Source organism: Buceros rhinoceros, unplaced genomic scaffold (genome assembly GCF_000710305.1).
Source record: "Buceros rhinoceros silvestris isolate BGI_N320 unplaced genomic scaffold, ASM71030v1 scaffold16919, whole genome shotgun sequence".
NCBI classification, from domain to species: Eukaryota; Metazoa; Chordata; class Aves; order Bucerotiformes; family Bucerotidae; genus Buceros; species Buceros rhinoceros.
The window spans coordinates 5,146-12,031 of record NW_010431060.1 but is presented as its reverse complement, the minus strand read 5'-3'; the positions used below and the strand labels follow the sequence as shown (position 1 = coordinate 12,031).

Here is a 6,886-nt window from a genome sequence, read left to right as displayed (position 1 = left end):
AGTTCTCTCTGTGTCAGGAGAGTCTCGTGACAGCAGCGAGGAAATGGATACGGAGGAGAGCAGCAAGGGGCGATCTGCCTCTGGAGGAAAAGAAGAGCAAAAGGCACAAAGGTTCGGCTGCAGCCTCTCCTGGGGGACTCCGGGGGCTCCTCCATCCTCTGCCGGGCTGGCTGTGTACAGGCTGCTCACGCGGCGCCTTGGGGCCTGCTACGTGTGCAGAGAAATGCCAAGGGTTAGGATCACTTCTGAACCTGCTGGGACACGCTTGTCTTTTCACAGAGACAGAGCCTTGGGCACGAGTCAAAGCCCGAGAGCTCGGTGCTTTTAGTAAACAACTCCCAGCCTCGAAAAAGGAAACTTTGCCACTTCCCTGAAGAGCTGCTGGTGAAAGCAGAGTGTGGTGTGGGGAGAAACCAGCCCCGCTGTTCAGGATGCGTTTGTCGGCAAAACTCAAGTTCTGTCTTCAGGAGGTTTCCAAGGCTGGGATTTGTTAGGAATGGGCTCAGAGAGCTCTTTTTCTAGCAAGTGAGTGCGTTTGGCCCTGGTGGCATCATAGCTAATTCTGGGGAGTTGTATCCTTCAGCACTTAGACTTCGTGCAGCTCTGCAGAGAGCAGTTTGCAACCAGCACAAGCAACAAACTGTTCTGCTGCACCGAGGTGGGGGGATCCTGCAGGAGTTTCTCTAACAGGCTGCTTTGGGGTTGAGAAATGAATTTTTACTTGGTTTCTTGAGCTTGAGAAAAACTTACCTTTATTAATGCTGACACTAATTCATGTAACGCACGAATATCCCCCTCGGGCTGTCGGGGCACGGCTCTGCTCCGTGACAGGAGTTTAATCTCTCCTATTAAAACATCCCTCTGAATCCTGAGGAATCTGAGGAAATAGGAACAGCTGAGGGCTGGAGTTATGGGTGTTACGACTCCGGAAGGACAATATTCTGTTCTACCACAACCTTGTCTGACTTGTTTAGGGAAGAAAAAGTGGTGACAGACTGAGGATGCTTCTGGCCGCGCTCTGCTGTTCTGCGGTTTGGTGGCTGCTGGAGTCAGAGCTGAAACAGGAGAGTGGCTGTTTGCAGCCCGCTGCGGGTGCCCTGCCACGGAGCTGCAGTGGGGCGGGGAAGGCATCGCAGCTGGAGCTGGGCTTGGCAGCGAAGGCAGCGCTTTTGGCACGAGGATAAAGTCCTGCCCTTTGTAACTAACCTGCTGTCTCGGGGCTGGATCTGGCTCCCTCAGGTTCTCAGACACCTCCGTTTGGCCGCTTGTCCCCAAGGCAGTTTCTTCGGTTAGCACTCTGGGCAAGTTGCATGTTCTCTTGCTCTTTTCTCCACGTTCCTGATGCTCAGTATTGTTTAGCTATTTATGTTCTTTAAAAGTATTTTTTTCTCCTAAAGTTGGAGCAATGTCTGTGGAAAAATGTGTGGTGTTAATGTGAAAACACTGCAGGAGCAAAAGGAGTTTGTGACCCCTGAGCTCTGGTTGAGCAGTTCTGACACCTCTGAGGGGAAGAACAGGCCATTCTGTTCCTCCAGACGGCATTAAACATTTCCCACCCGAGATGCTTTAATGAAATTCCAGATTTAAGGAGAGCAGCCCACTGTGGAAGAGAATTGCTCATCCTCCCTCCCAGAAAAGTATTGTGACCGTCTGAACACAGAGTTGACCAGCTTGGCAATGTCTTGATGTGACAATGCCTTGTCACATTGCTTCTAGAGTGAAGCAGTTTTTGATGACCTGTTAAATGAGCAGTGTTGATAAAAATGCTTGAGCTTGGCCCCTCTTTGCATAAAATCGCCTTCTTATTTTCCATCCCATTTTTATTTCTCCACTTAAGTGTTATTTTCTAGCTGTGAAAGGGTCAAGCATTGAAACAGGGTCGAGAAAGGCTGTGAGTCTCCATCCCTGGATATAGTCAGGACTCATTTGGACGAGTGAGTGATCTACTGCAGCCTGCTTTGAGCAGTGCTGTTTGATGCAGAGGCCTCCAGAGAATCCTTTCAGCCCAAATTATTTTTTGAATCTGCCACTTGTGCAGGCAGTGCAGGTGGGATGAACGATGAACGTCCAGCAAAGGTGAGCGTAATGGCTGCTCGATAAAGAGGTTATTTACTGCACTAACACACCTCCCTTGCCTTTAGAAAACCCCGATGGGGAGGCGGAGAAGAATACCCCGTTGATACCTGGCTGTTGTTGGCTTCCGACGACATTGTCTGGTTTTCTCTGATTTGCAAGAAAGTCTGGGTTGTTACTTGCGCTGCCGCCTGTTGGACCGGGCTCCACAGAGGTGAGACTCGAGAAAATGTTTAAACTGTTCGTAGGATGCTCCAGCGGGGAGCAGCTCTCTGCAGAGCTGTAAATGAGGGAATAATTCCCCACAGGGTCCTGTAAAGGGCACTGTATCACTATAAATGGTGACACGGGCCTCGTTTGGCGAGGGCTTGTGGTGTGTCGCTTTGATCTGGCAGCGGATCTGTGAGGCATATTCCCACAAGCTCCTTGTAAAGTCTCCAGGCATCGTGTGCTTTTCCGCTTGCCGTAGCCCTCAGCCCCTGTTTGTTTCAGCGTGCTTTGTGTGTGAAGCACTCAGAGCGCTTACCGTGAGGTCAGCGCCGTTACCTGGGTGTAAGACGGGCAAGTGCGTCCTGCCTTCAGCTTTGGTCGTGGCCAACTGACTCTGCCGGTGAAAGACTGAGGCATTTTTGGAGCTGTCTCGGTGACAGAAGTAAGTTATAGATAAAGCAAGAAAAGAAAAGCAAAGAGGTGGTTAAAACTTGAAAGAAATCCTTCTGCCCTGGTGCTTGGCCGTGCCTTCAGGACAGAACATTTTCTTCACGTTTATCTGTTGCCCAGAGAGCGCAAGCAGCAGGCGCGCAGAGCAGAGAGCAGCTGTGGTCATCCTCGCCCCTGTGTTTTAGCGTGAAGATCCCTGGTAAAGGCTCCTTTGGCATCTGATCAGAGAGTGACCCTCGAGCGCAGGCATTCAGGCTGCTCAGGCAGTGACCTGCGAGCGTTCAGCCAGCTCAGCTAGAGCGACTCCTCCAGAACCTTGCAGGAATCTGCAGGCCGTTAGGCATCTTGCAGCTGAAACACCAGCTGGTCCCTCCAGGCAAACTGTCTGCAGGGAGTTATTGGGGAACTGTAGCGTCATATGTGTGTGCTGGAAACCTGTTTGATGGGGCTGGAGTCTGGGAGACTGTCAGGAGATGTCGGACAACACCCTTGGAGCTCTCAGAGTTGCCCAGAGCTCCTGTGATAGTTAGGTATTCGGTTTTCTCTCACCGTTGATCTCTTCCTAGCTCTGTCCTGCAACTCTCCGGCAGTCCGACCCTTTGGCCTGAGCTGGGTTTGTCGTTGGCTTTTCAGGCTCTACAGACTGGACACGTACCTGCCTCTCTGCCTGCGGCCAGAGTCCATGGAGAAGCTGCACTGTCTCCGTGCCTTTGCTGCCCGGTCGCTGTACCACATGTCCGAGCCTTTCGCCTCTCCAGTCTCCAGGCATCCAGCTCTTCCAGGCAGCCCTTCCAGCGCTTCAAAAAATTCCAGAGTCAGTGCATTCACTAGGGAGGTTGGATATGTCTGAGACGTTGCTCTGTCTGGTGTTTTTGTTCCCTTTCTAGAAGAAAAAGAGATGATGTTTAGAGGGTCGCCAGCAAAGCTTGGGTGTGGGGTGATGACTGGCTCTGAACAGTGATTTTTAAAAGGGTGCTGGTTACTCGTGCCTGTAGAGTTGCTACAGCGGAGGGTTCCCGTTACTCTGCGGGTAACTCCTGCCTAAGTCCTGCCCCAACATCCTGGTAATAAGCAAAAAGGCACTTGCTTCATCAAATGTCAGCACTGCTGGGGACATTTGCAGCTCTCCCCTCCTCTGTTGCAGATTTGTGGCTGAAAGGGGGTTGCAGTAGGATCAGCTTTTGTGTTTTCTGCTTTTGGGAGAACAGCGCAGGCAAACCTCCAGCTCACCGGTGACTCTGTGAGAGCTGACCCACAGTCGCTCTCTTTGTGTAGGCACCTGCACTGAAGGAAAGGTGGGGGGAAACCTCAGGGAGAAGGCAGCAGCATGGGAAGATCCCTCTGCTTCCTTCTCTGCAACAGGTTTTTGGCATTTTGAGGCACACCAGGTCAGCCCACGTGGAGCCCAGAGTCCTTGGAACGAGAAAGTCCACGTACTGTCTGATAGAAGACCTGCTGCATCTTGATCCTTTCCCAAGCCCCCTTTCCCGAGGCCAGCGCTGCTCTGTCTCTTGGGACCCAACCACCTCCTGACAGCCCAGGACGGCCCTACCCAGGTCATGGCAAACACAGGAGTGGTACCAAACTAGAGCTGAATGATGATGATGGGTAAGAATCAGGGGAAAGGCCAACGAGGCAGATACAATGGTGGGAGTCTGCTACAGACCACCCAGGCAGGATGGAGAGGCTGACGAAATACTCTGTAAGTAGTGGGAGAAGTGTTAGGATCACTCACCCTTGCTCTCGTGGATGTCTGTCTGTTTTATAGCCTCAGCACCTCCCAGCTTCAGTTTTCAGATCCATCGCATCCAGCACTGCCCCCAAATTCCCCCTCAGTGCCTCAAAGCCGGTTCGCCACTTCTCCCTAAGATCACAGCATTAGCCTTTGGCTTCATTCACAGCCCTCCCCGTGAGCTCTCCCTGACCTCTCGGCAAGCCGGTAAGCTCAAGAGGCTGAAATCAGCTGGAGGAAAAAGCCTGCCAGCTTCTGAGTTACACACCGGTCTGCCCAGTGTCCTGTGGTTTCATGAACTGAACAATCAGCCGATCCGGGCAGGGCTCCGCGACCATCCCACCATCCCATCTGGGGTGCCAGAGCGTTGTCCCAAAAGCAGGTTCTTCACCTGGTGTGCAAAGCCGGTCCAGCCAGGTCGAGGTGTATCTGAATCGCAGGATTGCCCGAAGCTGGGAGCCAGGCCACAAAGCAGCTCATGGATCATGAAAGCAGCCCTTCACTGGTACGAGCTGCGTTAGCATAATTAATATACACATTATTTACTGTATTTCTCTTAAAGATAAATGGCTAATTAGTTTACCTCGCCACCTTTGACTTTCTCCCAGTTACTGCAGATGATGCTGACTTCATTCCTCCTCATCTTGCAGGCTTCCTTGTTAGCAGGTGTTTTCCTTTACCAGGCCTTGAGGTCTCCGCCAGAAGATTCAGTAGCTCGTTAAACTCCTCTTCATACCAAGATAAACTGGTCATAATGTTCTGTTCTCTTTTATGGCCCAAGGTTAAGTTTTACACTGGTACATCTCATACCTGCTCATTTTTCCAGACATCAAAGAGTCTGGAGCACGAGTGCGCTGAGGAGCGGCTGAGGGAACTGGGGGTGTTTAGCCTGGAGAAAAGCAGGCTCAGGAGAGACCTTCTCACTCTCAACAACTTCCTGAAAGGAGGTTAGAGTGAGTTGTGGGTCAGTCGATTCTCCCAAGTAACAAGTGACAGGGTGAGAGGAAATGGCCTCAAGTTGTCCCAGGGGAGGTTGAGTTTGTCCCTGAGGAGCCATTTCTGTCCCATTGGGGTTGTCCCGGCCTGTCCCTGGCTGCCCAGGGCAGTGGTGGAGCCCCCATCCCTGGAGGGGTTGAACAGACCTTGTGTCGAGGTGGTGCTGAATGGTTTAGTGGTGACCTGGCAGCCCTGGATGAGGGGGGGAACGGAAGGCAGGCCAGAAGGTGAGGGGTGATGTAGAAGAGGACAAATAGAAGAAAGAGAACAATGGTGGGTGAGAAGGGAGAGGGTGGGGGTGGAAGTAAAGAAGAAGGGTCTTGCAGTTAGTGGATGGATCTGAGACCACAGGCTCGACACCAGATGCGCGAACAGCCCGTGCTGTAGGGGCAGTTGCTGTGTCCAAGCAGCAAGTCAGGGCACAGATAGTGCGGTTTAGTTATGTGCAACATACACAGATTCTTTTAGCTTGCCAGTGATAAATCGATAAACTGCAGGACAGCGATAGCTCTTCCACTAAAAAACGATTGCAATCACAAGCTTAATCTCCCGGGGAAAACTCTCAGCCTAGCCGAGGTCACAAATCTTACCCAAAGGCTTGCTTCTGGGGAGGGAGAGAGGACAAACCCGCTGATCCATCCCTTCACTTTGGTTCTGGATGTCTCGCCACCCAAATGAGGTGCAGCACCTGGGTGATATCAACAGCCCGTTATCCGTCATTGCACCCAGTGTGTGAGTGGGTGGGACTGTGGCCAAAATCGCTGCTTGCACAGCAGTTGCACAAAGCCTTTTAATTTACACCTCCTGAACATCTGTACCAGCCCACTTGTCCATGTGGCCTTGGCGGGGAGATGGAGGAACGCGGCTGCGTGTCCTGCACCTCCCTCCCTGTCCCTCCCCGGTGCCAAGAGAACACAAATCACCAGACTTTGGTCCAGTGCCGGTGTCTGCTCTGGCTGCCAGCCGTCCTGTGCCTGGTTTTAGCTTTGCTTGTTAGCAATACTGAGCTTGCAGGTGTCCAGCTGCTTTGAGCTTTGTGCTTCCAGGGAGGCAGGAGCGGATGAACTGAGCGGTGCTCCTGGCCCAGGCAGCCGGGGAGCTCTGCTTGCCCTTGCCGCAGGGGCGGGACCCTGTGGCACGTGCTGTGTGTGCCATCATATCAGCAGGTCACAGATGGCCGTGCTCTGTCACTGCTCACACACTGCCAGACCCCTCAGAAATGCTGTAAGAGGGAGGACTTTCCTCCACGGTCCCCCCGTCTCTTGTGAGATTTGCCTTCTTCCTTACCAGGACTCTACTCCCGTCTGTTTCAGAGGGAGGCTGTCCCTAAAGCCACACAGGCGACTCTCCACACGCCCTATCTCCTGAGGAGGGGGCTGTGGCAATGCAGGCTGGCACATCTGAGAATATCTGCAGGAGAAACCC

At 52.5% G+C, this 6,886-nt stretch overlaps 1 pseudogene; it reads left to right on the top strand.

The window, feature by feature from the left end:
• Positions 1-2: 2 nt before the first annotated feature.
• On the top strand, positions 3-3,547 carry LOC104499742 (annotated as a pseudogene).
• The last annotated feature ends 3,339 nt before the right edge of the window (positions 3,548-6,886 follow it).